Source organism: Phyllobates terribilis, unplaced genomic scaffold (genome assembly GCF_046119375.1).
Source record: "Phyllobates terribilis strain yellow unplaced genomic scaffold, ASM4611937v1 Scaffold_156__1_contigs__length_4398808, whole genome shotgun sequence".
NCBI classification, from domain to species: Eukaryota; Metazoa; Chordata; class Amphibia; order Anura; family Dendrobatidae; genus Phyllobates; species Phyllobates terribilis.
The window spans coordinates 2031130-2043971 of record NW_027362916.1 but is presented as its reverse complement, the minus strand read 5'-3'; the positions used below and the strand labels follow the sequence as shown (position 1 = coordinate 2043971).

General features: G+C 45.3%; 1 long non-coding RNA gene across 1 annotated transcript; it reads left to right on the top strand.

The window, feature by feature from the left end:
* Positions 1-1360: 1360 nt before the first annotated feature.
* On the top strand, positions 1361-12557 carry LOC141206977 (uncharacterized). Its single transcript, XR_012277444.1, has 3 exons — positions 1361-1438; positions 2422-2536; positions 12457-12557. It is a non-coding gene; the product is annotated as an uncharacterized lncRNA (long non-coding RNA).
* The last annotated feature ends 285 nt before the right edge of the window (positions 12558-12842 follow it).

Sequence of the window (12842 nt, the reverse complement as noted above, 5' to 3'; positions counted from 1 at the left end):
CCACTTCTCTACATCTATTATATAGACACTCCACAACTGCTCCTTCTCTTCACAATTCAGAAAGATTTTTTTTTTAATTTATTTATTTTTTTATTTCTGCAGCCATGCAGTGACGCTAGGTAGGTGCAGAGCTAAAGGGAAACCCACCTCAGAAGAAAATTCTAGGGTCCTGATCACTAGAGATGAGAGCTTAAAGGGAATCTGTCACTAGGTTTTTGCCATATATTCCGAGAGCAGCATGATGTAGAGACAGAGACCCTGATTCCAGCGATGTGTCACTTTCTGGGCTGCTTGCTGGTGTTTTGACTAGAAGACTAGTAAACCTGCAACCAGGTATCCCTCATTCTTCAGGAGTGGTCCAAATTAAATAAAAAAGCGGTCTATAGGGCGCTAAAAGAATGAACACTAGAAGTGAAAAAAATTTTAGGACTAAAAAATAAATTTAATGAGCCCTTTCCACAAAGCGTTTCGATAGTGAACTATCTTCCTCAGGTGGTACATGGCGCGCTTTTTCTCCCTTTCTCTTTTCTCATTTTTCACAAGGTCTGTATAGCAGCCTTCTGCCTATGCACAGTGTACACAGAAAGCTGCCAATCAGTGGTGCAGCCGGTTATACGGAGCTCAGCATTCAGAGCACTGCTAGATCTGCAGTAGATAAAACTAAAATTTATCAAAACTGCAGCGAAATAAGGGACACATTTCTGGAATCAGGTTTCTGCCCTTACATCATGCAGATGGGATAGCAAAACCTGGTGGCAGATTCCATTTTAGAGCCATCGGATATTACCTTGTGACCTCTCAAAGGGGAACTTGATGTCTAGGATGGTTATTATTTTATGTCATGTGTCTCTTGATGCGGGATAACTTGTATGTAATGTGTTGTATGTTAGGTCTATGAACAGTACAAGTCCTTCAGTATAGGGTTACCTGAGAAGCGTACCCAGCATGAAGCAGGACTTGTATTATGTTTTGTCAGGGATGATTAATGTCTGAGTGCTTTATGCTGCGTTCTGCAGTCATCTCTCTGCCATCCTCCGTACACCCATCGCCGTCCTGTTCTCACACTTCTTTATTTGGCTTTTTTCTTGTGGTCGTAATATGGAGCATGTTGTATCCATAAAGCGGTCAGATTTGCCGGACCTCATGCTGTTCTGCCGAATCAGACCTAGATCACTATTGGGGGCTGGGGCACCTCCAATTCAAGACGGTAGACAAATCGTGTCTTGTGAGACTGCACGCTCCAGCACCCACAATACTGGAGCATCGGTTAGGTTTACACATATCCACCTGTTGTGTTTTCTTTTGGGACACAGCAGTTTGTAGAATTGTCATCATTAATGTTTTCTTTTTTTTATCTTTCCAGTATTACTGAAATTCAGAAAGATGTGGAGTACAGACTGCCAATCACCTTTAAGAACTTCACCATCAGCATCAATATGTAAGTGACACGGGGTGCTATTGTCTTAGTTGAGAGATTACGTTGCATTTGTTGGGGTTATTAAATGTGAACCTAATGGGAATTAAAGGGATTGTCCTCTACTTTGATATTGATAACATCAGCATTGGGTATCAATATCAAATCGATGGGGTTCTGACAGCCCCCCAGAGAGGGAGCCGCATGCTCCTATTCACTTGTGAAGATGGCCCCCACTGATTCCATATTAATGACCTATCCAATGGGTAAGTGATCAATATCAAGGTAGTGGGCAACCCCTTAAAGAAAGCAGACCATATTAGGTACTTCTAGAATATCGTTGTCCCATGCTGTTGATAGACCCCACCGCGTGTAATCGGTACCCTACAATGACTTGTCATCCATAGTCATGTCTTGTAGCACTGGAGCCATTAAATGATGTTGCTTGGCGGCTCATGACGTCACTATAGATGATGTGTATTAATGCAAGTTGTTTAATTGCTACTAATAAGAAATCACTTTAAATCAATATGGAGGCTTATAGGGTCCTCTCAGCTTCCTTTTACATATGGAAGTAGTGGTAGAACAGTATCGTCGATTGTCCCTCCCCAGAAAAATTATCCTTTTTTTTTTTGCAGAGCTCCGATGTGCCAGTCAAAAGGAAATGGAGTGTCTGCAGATTGGTGTGGGAGTGCAGAGGGGCGTGTCCGTGCACTTGAAAGGAGCTGTCTAAGTGCAGGGATACGCCCCAGTGCACTTCCAGACGGATCTGCATATGTTTTCCACACTAGATTTGTCATGATGGACTCATCAGATCTCTTATAACACCATTACGATCATATGTCAAGGTGCTGACGTCCCTTTATGCCTTACGCTACGTGCCACCTAAATGGATTTTCCATTGAGATGAGATGAGGGTGTTGGGTATTTTCCCCGGACCTGTCACGTTTCTGTAGGCTGCAGTCATGTATCCCGCGTCTTGCTCTAATACTTTGTTTTTATTGCAGTTTACTTCCGCCACAATTTCCTCAAGACAAACCTCTCATCACAGTCTTTCCACCGATAAGACATCACCTGGTGGACAAGCAAGGCCCCAATGTCACCTGTCCTTTACTACATAATGTAAGGAGACTTGGGAGATTTTGAGCACTGGACTTAGGAATGTTGTAATTTAACCTTTCAATGACTGAGGTGTTTTTGTTTTTTTATAAAGTGGATCTGTGTGGTCTCCTGACACATCTGTTTTAGTAATCTTATAAACCCTATAAAATCACAAATGTGCAGAATTTGTGTTTCAGACCACTGTGCAGTGCCTTTGAGGGCTATGTTCACACATTGCGTTTTTTTCAGCGTTTTTTTAATGCAAATTTTCAGCTGTGTTTTACAGTACAAGCAAAGTCTATGAGATTTCAGAAATCTCCTGCTCACACCCTGGTTTTTGTATGATCAGTATTTTGTGATTTGCATTGTTTTTTGCTGAATAGAGCACGTCACTTCTTTCAGTGTATTTCACCCATTGAAAGTAATGTGCAGTGAAAAAACGCCTAGTGTGAATGTGGCACCCCTGGGGTCTGGTTTTCCACAGTAATGTAATGTTATGTCTGAGAGCAGGTGGGAGGTCCTTTGGTCAGGGATCCTGTGCATGCCACACCTCCTGCCCAGTCTTGGGAGGGGAAGAACTTCCCCTGTATAAACCCGGGGCTGAGGCAGGGTGAGTCAGACAAGTGGAGTAGAGACAAGAAGCAGCATAGGAAACAGCAGAGTTACAAGGAGTCAGGGGCTGGCAGCTGCAGAGCTCGCCCTGACTAAGAAGACTTCTTTCCGGACCCGGAGTCCGAGGCTGTGGGGACTAACTCCTACCCAGCAGCAGAATCCGTCAGGCAGGGGATTTCAGGTCCTCTGGCCCAGAAGCCCGAAGGCACGGTCACACGCGTGGGACCAGCACCGCCATCGTGGAGCGGAAGCCATTAGAAGGCCCCGAGTCACCGGCCATACGGGTGAGCACCACACGGTACACTCAGGGACGTGGGCTACTTACATCAGCTTCTAGCAAGGTAGCCAGAAGAGTACAGTCAGTTTGGGAGGCCTACAACTACGCCTGGCCAGGGGAGATCCCATCTGTTCAAGGACTGACCAGGCCCCGTTCGCTAGCAAGTACTCCGGGAGGGTCTATCGTTGTTACCAGTAAAGACCCTGAACTACACCGTACCGTCTCTGAGTGGTTCCTGCTACCCCCATCATCCACGTCGGCTGCCCTGAGACCATACCCCTCCCGTTGGGGGTTATACTATCACGCTGCATAATCCTACCATCGGCCTCAGCGGTCTGCCCCGCAGCAGCAGCTCCCTGGCTGCACTCAACGGGTGGCGTAGTCATCAACTATTTACTACTAGTAGACTGCCGTCCAGTTTGACTCCCTGGGCACGGACCGGGTCACCGCCACGAGACTACAACCGTCCACGGATCCGGCTCCGGGTAAGCTCCCGCGTGCGCACCGCAGCGCGACACAGGCCCAGGGGCGCGTCATGAACATAGCCTTACATCTAATTGACAATGGGGTGTTACCTTACTCCTTGTCCATGTCTAATCAGTTTGGACAGTAGGCATAATCACTACGACCAGGGGCCTGGCAGTGGCCAGTTGTCAATGTATCCACACATTTCCAGAAGATTGGCACAATGCAGAGGACCTGGGAAGAAGAGATGCCACGGTATTGTTAGTTCATAGGGAATACACCTCTTTATTTTGGTAGATGAGGTCTTTGTCAAACACATCTTCAGCAAAGGAGAACGAAATGAAAGGATTAATGTATGTGTTAATGACCCAGTTCTGCGTGTGCTCTACGTAAAATGTGGCTGCAGATGGCTGTGCTGCATCGACACGTGAGGTTTGGGAGCCACCTTACATCTAATGGGTGGGGGTCTTACATTGAGGTCCCCACTTCAGACATTTCTGATATTTCCAGTGAATTTTCCAAGGAAGTTTCAGATAAAAATGCCATAAGAAAATGTGGTCAACCTTGTTTTAGTTTTTTTTTTTAATATATAAGATTTTTAGTTATAGTCTTTGTTATGTTCACATAGAAGACCGGTGGGTTTTTTTCTTTTTTAGTAACAAAGTATATACAGTGGGGAAAATAAGTATTGGATACACTGACGATTTTGCAAGTTTTCCCACCTACAAAGAATGGAGAGGGCTGTAATTTTTATCGTAGGTACACTTCACCTGTGAGAGACAGAATCTAAAAATAAAAAACAGAAAATAACATTTTATAATTTTTACATACTTATTTCATGCAATTATGCAAATTAATTATTTGATACAATAGAAAAACAGATCTTAATATTTGGTACGGAAACCTTTGTTTGCAATTACAGAGGTCAGACGTTTCCTGTAGTTCTTGACCAAGTTTGCAGACACTGCAGCAGGAATTTTGGACCACTCCTCCATACAGATCTTCTCCAGATCTTTCAAGTTTCGGGACTGTTGCTGGGTGCAGTTGTCCTGTCCCCTTTGCAGAAAAGCACCCCCAAAGTATAAGGTTTCCCCCAGCATGCTTCTCAGTTGGGACGGTGTTCTTGGGGTTGTACTCACCCTTCTTCTTTCTCCAAACACGGCAAGTGGAGTTGATACCAAAAAGTCCTATTTTGGTCTCATCTGACCACATGACCCTCTCCCATGCCTCCTCTGGATCACCCAGATGGTAATTGGCAAACTTCAAACTGGCCTGGACATGTGCTGGCGTGAGCAGGGGACTCAGAATCATCCTTATCCCACGGGTCGAGATCTTGCATGGAGCTCCAGACTGAGGAAGATTGACAGTCATCTTGTGTTTCTTCCGTTTTCTAATAATTGTGCCAACAGTTGTTGCCTTCTCACGAAGCTGCTTGCATATTGTCCTGTAGCCAATCCCAGCCTGGAGCAGGTCTACAATTTTGTCCCTGGTGTCCTTAGATAGCTCTTTGGTCTTAACCATGGTGGATAGGTTGGAGTGTGATTGATTGAGTGTGTGGACAGGTGTCTTTTATACAGGTAACGAGTTCAAACAGGTACAAAAAATACAGGTGAGGAGTGCAGAGTAGGAGGGCTTCTGAAAGAAAAACTAACAGGTCTGTGAGAGCCAGATTTCTTGCTGGTTGGTAGGTGATCAAATACTTATTTCATGCAATGAAATGCGATTTAATTATTTAAAAATCATACAATGTGATTTTTTTTTGGATTTTATTTTTAGATTCTGTCTCTCACAGTTGAAGTGTACCTATGATAAAAATGACAGACCTCTCCATTCTTTGTAGGTGGGAAAACTTGCAAAATCGGCAGTGTATCAAATACTTATTTTCCCTACTGCGTGCGTGTATGTATATATATATATGTGTGTGTGTATGTACAGTACGGACCAAAAGTTTGGACACACCTTCTCATTTAAAGACTTTTTATGTATTTTCATGACTTTGAAAATTGTACATTCACACTGAAGGCATCAAAACTATGAATTAACACATGTGGAATTATATACTTAACAAAAAAGTGTGAAACAACTGAAAATATGTCTTATATTCTAGGTTCTTCAAAGTAGCCACCTTTTGCTTTGATGACTGCTTTGCACACTCTTGGCATTCTCTTGATGCGTTTCAAGTGGTAGTCACCGGAAATGGTCTTCCAACAATCTTGAAGGAGTTCCCGGAGATGCTTAGCACTTGTTGGCCCTTTTGCCTTCATTCTGAGGTCCAGCTCACCCCAAACCATCTCGATTGGGTTCAGGTCTGGTGACTGTGGAGGCCAGGTCATCTGGCGTAGCACCCCATGACTCGCCTTCTTGGTCAAATAGCCCTTACACAGCCTGGAGGTGTGTTTGGGGTCATTGTCCTTTTGAAAAATAAATGATGGTCCAACTAAACGCAAACCGGATGGAATAGCATGCCGCTGCAAGATGCTGTGGTAGCCATGCTGGTTCAGTATGCCTTCAATTTTGAATAAATCTCCAACAGTGTCACCAGCAAAGCACCCCCACACCATCACTCCTCCTCCTCCTCCATGCTTCACTGTGTGAACCAGGCATGTAGAGTCCATCCGTTCACCTTTTCTGCGTCGCACAAAGACACGGTGGTTGGAACCAAAGATCTCAAATTTGGACTCATCAGACCAAAGCACAGATTTCCACTGGTCTAATGTCCATTCCTTGTGTTCTTTAGCCCAAACAAGTCTAATCGCTGTTAACCTGCGATTTCTGAGGCTGGTGACTCGGATAAACTTATCCTCAGAAGCAGAGGTGACTCTTGGTCTTCCTTTCCTGGGGCAGTCCTCATGTGAGACAGTTTCTTTGTAGCGCTTGATGGTTTTTGCAACTGCACTTGGGGACACTTTCAAAGTTTTCCCAATTTTTCGCATTGACTGATCTTCATTTCTTAAAGTAATGATGGCCACTCGTTTTTATTTACTTAGATGCTTTTTTCTTGCCATAATACAAATTCTAACAGTCTATTCAGTAGGACTATCAGCTGTGTATCCACCAGACTTCTGCACAACACAACTGATGGTCCCAACCCCATTTATAAGGCAAGAAATCCCACTTATTAAACCTGACTGGGCACACCTGTGAAGTGAAAACCATTTCCGGTGACTACCTCTTGAAGCTCATCAAGAGAATGCCAAGAGTGTGCAAAGCAGCCATCAAAGCAAAAGGTGGCTACTTTGAAGAACCTAGAATATAAGACATATTTTCAGTTGTTTCACACTTTTTTGTTAAGTATGTAATTCCACATGTGTTAATTCATAGTTTTGATGCCTTCAGTGTGAATGTACAATTTTCTTAGTCATGAAAATACAGATAAATCTTTAAATGAGAAGGTGTGTACTGTATATATACACTGCTCAAAAAAATAAAGGGAACACTTAAACAACAGAATATAACTCCAAGTAGATCAAACTGTCCACTTAGGAAACGACACTGATTGACAATCAATTTCACATGCTGTTGTGCAAATGGAATAGACAATAGATGGAAATTATTGGCAATTATCAAGACACCCTCAAAGGATTGATTCTGCAGGTGGGGACCACAGACCACATCTCAGTACCAATGCTTTCTGGCAGATGTTTTGGTCACTTTTGAATGTTGGTTATGCTTTCACACTCGTGGTAGCATGAGACGGACTCTACAACCCACAGAAGTTGCTCAGGTAGTGCAGCTCATCCAGGATGGCACATCAGTGCGAGCTGTGGCAAGAAGGTTTGCTGTGTCTGTCAGCGTAGTGTCCAGAGGCTGGAGGTGCTACCAGGAGACAGGCCAGTACACCAGGAGAGAAGGAGGGGGCCGTAGGAGGGCAACAACCTAGCAGCAGTACCGCTACCTCCGCCTTTGTGCAAGGAGGAACAGGGGGAGCACTGACAGAGCCCTGCAAAATGACCTCCAGCAGGCCACAAATGTTCATGTGTCTGCACAAACGGTTAGAAACCGACTCCATGAGGGTGGTATGAAGGCCCAACGTCCACAGATGGGGGTTGTGATCACATCCCAACATTGTGCAGGACGCTTGGCATTTGCCACAGAACACCAGGATTGGCAAAGTCGCCACTGGCCACCTGTGCTCTTCACAGATGAAAGCAGGTTCACACTGAGCACATGTGACAGACATGACAGAGTCTGGAGACGCCGCGGAGAGCGATCTGCTGCCTGCAATATCCTTCAGCATGACCGGTTTGGCAGTGGGTCAGTAATGGTGTGGAGTGGCATTTCTTTGGAGGACCGCACAGCCATCCATGTGCTCGCCTGAGGTAGCCTGACTGCCATTAGGTACAGAGATGAGATCCTCAGACCCTTTGTGAGACCATATGCTGGTGCGGTTGGCCCTGGGTTCCTCCTAATGCAGGACAATGCCAGACCTCATGTGGCTGGAGTGTGTCAGCAGTTCCTGCAAGATGAAGGCATTGAAGCTATGGACTGGCCCGCCTGTTCCCCAGACCTGAATCCGATTAAGCACATCTGGGACATCATGTCTCGCTCCATCCACCAACGTCACGTTGCACCACAGACTGTCCAGGAGTTGGCGGATGCTTTAGTCCAGGTCTGGGAGGAGATCGCACAGGAGACCATCCGCAACCTCATCAGGAGCATGCCCAGGCGTTGTAGGGAGGTCATACTGGCACGTGGAGGCCGCACACAATACTGAACCTCATTTTGACTTGTTTTAAGGACATTACATCAAAGTTGGATCAGCCTGTAGTGTGTTTTTCCACTTTAATTTTGGGGGTGGCTCCAAATCCAGGCCTCCATTAGTTAATAAATTTGATTTCCATTGATGATTTTTGTGTGATTTTGTTGTCAGCACATTCAGCTTTGTACAGAACAAAGTATTCAATGAGAATATTTCATTCATTCAGATCTAGGATGTGTTATTTGAGTGTTCCCTTTATTTTTTTGAGCAGTGTATGTATATGTGTGTGTGTATATATATAATTTTTTTTTATTTTTTCAATACATATTTCACTTTGGAGCTGACATAAGTCATGGACATGGGCTCTGTATCATGATATGTCTCCAATTTAGCAAATCTAGATCATGAAAGTAACTCTGTGACCTGCCATGTTGTCACCCTGAGTAATATGCTATAGGTATCATTACTGAGTAATATAGTGATGAAGTGATTGACAGTTGCTCCTGCTTTCTATCGAGCGTCTCTCCTGCTCTCTCTCTCGAGCTTCTCTCCTGCTCTCTCTCGAGCTTCTCTCCTGCTCTCTCTCTCGAGCGTCTCTCCTGCTCTCTCTCTCGAGCGTCTCTCCTGCTCTCTCTCTCTAGCTTGTCTCCTGCTCTTTCTCTCGAGCGTCTCTCCTGCTCTCTCTCTCTCGAGCGTCTCTCCTGCTCTCTCTCTCGAGCGTCTCTCCTGCTCTCTCTCTCGAGCGTCTCTCCTGCTCTCTCTCTCGAGCGTCTCTCCTGCTCTCTCTCTCGAGCGTCTCTCCTGCTCTCTCTCGAGCGTCTCTCCTGCTCTCTCTCTCGAGCTTCTCTCCTGCTCTCTCTCTCGAGCGTCTCTCTCTCTCTAGCGTCTCTCCTGCTCTCTCTCTCTCGAGCGTCTCTCCTGCTCTCTCTCTCTCGAGCATCTCTCTTGCTCTCTCTCTCTCGAGCGTCTCTCCTGCTCTCTCTCGAGCTTCTCTCCTGCTCTCTCTCTCTCGAGCGTCTCTCCTGCTCTCTCTCTCTCGAGCGTCTCTCCTGCTCTCTCTCTCGAGCGTCTCTCCTGCTCTCTCTCTCAAGCGTCTCTCCTGCTCTCTCTCTCGAGCGTCTCTCCTGCTCTCTCTCTCGAGCGTCTCTCCTGCTCTCTCTCTCGAGCGTCTCTCCTGCTCTCTCTCTCTCGAGCTTTTCTCCTGCTCTCTCTCGAGCGTCTCTCCTGCTCTCTCTCTCTCTCGAGCGTCTCTCCTGCTCTCTCTCTCTCTCGAGCATCTCTCCTGCTCTCTTTCGAGCGTCTCTCCTGCTCTCTCTCTCGAGCGTCTCTCCTGCTCTCTCTCTCTCGAGCGTCTCTCCTGATCTTGAGCGTCTCTCCTGCTCTCTCTCTCTCGAGCGTCTCTCCTGATCTTGAGCGTCTCTCCTGCTCTCTCTCTCGAGCGTCTCTCCTGCTCTCTCTCTCGAGCGTCTCTCCTGCTCTCTCTCTCGAGCGTCTCCCCTGCTCTCTCTCTCTCTCGAGCGTCTCTCCTGCTCTCTCTCTCTCGAGCTTCTCTCCTGATCTCTCTCGAGCGTCTCTCCTGCTCTCTCTCTCGAGCGTCTCTCCTGCTCTCTCTCTCTCGAGCGTCTCTCCTGCTCTCTCTCTCTCGAGCGTCTCTCCTGCTCTCTCTCTCTCGAGCGTCTCTCCTGCTCTCTCTCTCGAGCGTCTCTCCTGCTCTCTCTCTCTCGAGCGTCTCTCCTGCTCTCTCTCTCGAGCGTCTCTCCTGCTCTCTCTCTCGAGCGTCTCTCCTGCTCTCTCTCTCGAGCGTCTCTCCTGCTCTCTCTCTCTCTCGAGCGTCTCTCCTGCTCTCTCTCTCGAGCGTCTCTCCTGATCTTGAGCGTCTCTCCTGCTCTCTCTCTCGAGCGTCTCTCCTGCTCTCTCTCTCTCGAGCGTCTCTCCTGCTCTCTCTCTCTCGAGCGTCTCTCCTGCTCTCTCTCTCGAGCGTCTCTCCTGATCTTGAGCGTCTCTCCTGCTCTCTCTCTCTCGAGCGTCTCTCCTGCTCTCTCTCTCTCTCGAGCGTCTCTCCTGATCTTGAGCGTCTCTCCTGCTCTCTCTCTCGAGCGTCTCTCCTGCTCTCTCTCTCGAGCGTCTTTCTAGCGTCTCTCCTGCTCTCTCCAGCCCTTGTCTGCTTGATCGCTGATACTGCCATACTTTGTGGTCTGTATACACTGTGTTCCAAATTATTATGTAAATAATATTTTCTCAGATTTTCCCAAATTACCTGTATGAATTGCAGTCATTGTAATTTTCCAGTCAAATAACTATTAGAGTACAACTGAAAGGTTTTTGTACAAACTGCCTATGATAACAGTATATTTAAAAAAAACAACAAAAAAAACCTCAAACTGCACTCAAAATGCATGTTTCAAATTATTATGCACAGCAGAGTTTTCAACCTTTTCTTTTTAATAAAGAACAAAAAAATGGTCATTTTTGAAATTATAAGCATTAGCAGGTTATTACACACTGAAATCAAACAGTTTTCAACTCAAAACTTTATTCTAGGTGATGTAACATTTGCACATAGGACCGCTTGTTCGAAAGAAGCTTCTGAACTCTCTCGTCCATTGAATTTGTCAGGTTTTGGATGGTTTCTGCTTCAATTGTTTTGCATGAGGACAGAATACCCTCCCAGAGCTGTTGCTTAGATGTGAGCTGCCTCCCGCCATCATAGACACTCCTTTTGATGATGCTCCAGAGGTTCTCAATGGGGTTGAGGTCAGGGGAGCATGGGGGTCACACCATAAGTTTGTCCTCTTTTATGCCCATAGCAGCCAGAGATGCAGATGTGTTATGTGCAGCATGAGACGGGGCATTATCATGCATGAAAATGATCTTGCTGCGGAATGCACGGTTCTTCTTCTTGAACCATGGAAGGAAGTGCTGTTTGAGAAACTCAACATACATTATGGAGTTCATCTTTACCCCTTCAGGGATCCTAAAAGGGCCGACAATCCCTCTCCCCATGATTCCAGCCCAAAACATTACTCCACCTCCTCCTTGTTAGCGCCGTAGCCGTGTTTGCATGGGGTGTCCATCAACCAGCCATCCTCCACTCCATCCATCTGGACCATCGAGATCGTTTCATGCATGATAATGCCCCGTCTCATGCTGCACATAACACATCTGCATCTCTGGCTGCTATGGGCATAAAAGGGGACAAACTTATGGTGTGGCCCCCATGCTCCCTTGACCTCAACCCCATTGAGAACCTCTGGAGCATCATCAAAAGGAGTGTCTATGATGGCGGGAGGCAGTTCACATCCAAGCAACAGCTCTGGGAGGGTATTCTGTCCTCATGCAAAACAATTGAAGCAGAAACCATCCAAAACCTGACAAATTCAATGAACGAGAGAGTTCAGAAGCTCCTTTCGAACAAGCGGTCCTATGTGCAAATGTGACATCACCTAGAATAAAGTTTTGAGTTGAAAACTGTTTGATTTCAGTGTGTAATAACCTGCTAATGCTTATAATTTCAAAAATGACCATTTTTTTGTTCTTTATTAAAATGAAAAGGTTGAAAACTCTGCTGTGCATAATAATTTGGAACATGCATTTTGAGTGCAGTTTGAGTGTTTTATTTTTTAAAAAATATACTGTTATCATAGGCAATTTGTACAAAAACCTTTCAATTGTACTCTAATAGTTATTTGACTGGAAAATTACAATGACTGCAATTCATATAGGTAATTTGGGAAAATCTGAGAAAATATTATTTGCATAATAATTTGGAACACAGGGTAAAGCCAGGAATCTCTGATCATGTTAGGTGTTATTATGGCATTAGCCACATGATTCTTTCTGATGAGAGTTTACAGCTGTTAACATCTTAACAATTTTCTCCTTTTTAAGTTTACTATGCACTCAGATCTTGGGAAAATAGTCCAGAATTTACTAGAAGAGTTTTGGAAAAGCCCTCCAACCCTGGCCCCAACCTCTGGCTCTTTCCCCTAGTAAGTAATTATATTGTCCTGAGATCTCAGATCCTTCCATTGTTATGGTGGAATATCATCTAAGTTTAAAGGGTTATTCCAATATTCTTAAAGTGGTGAAATTGCAAAATTCTTGTAAAATCAAGCAATTTAGTAATTTACTTGTTATTAAAAATCCTTTCCATTCTCAACAATGGAAGTATATTTAATTTTATTCTTTTCTGCTTCTGCGGTGGCAAAATACAAGTCCTTCCCAGTAGAGCTTGTAAGCACTGCCCGAAGCTGGCTGGATGGCTGGAGCGCACT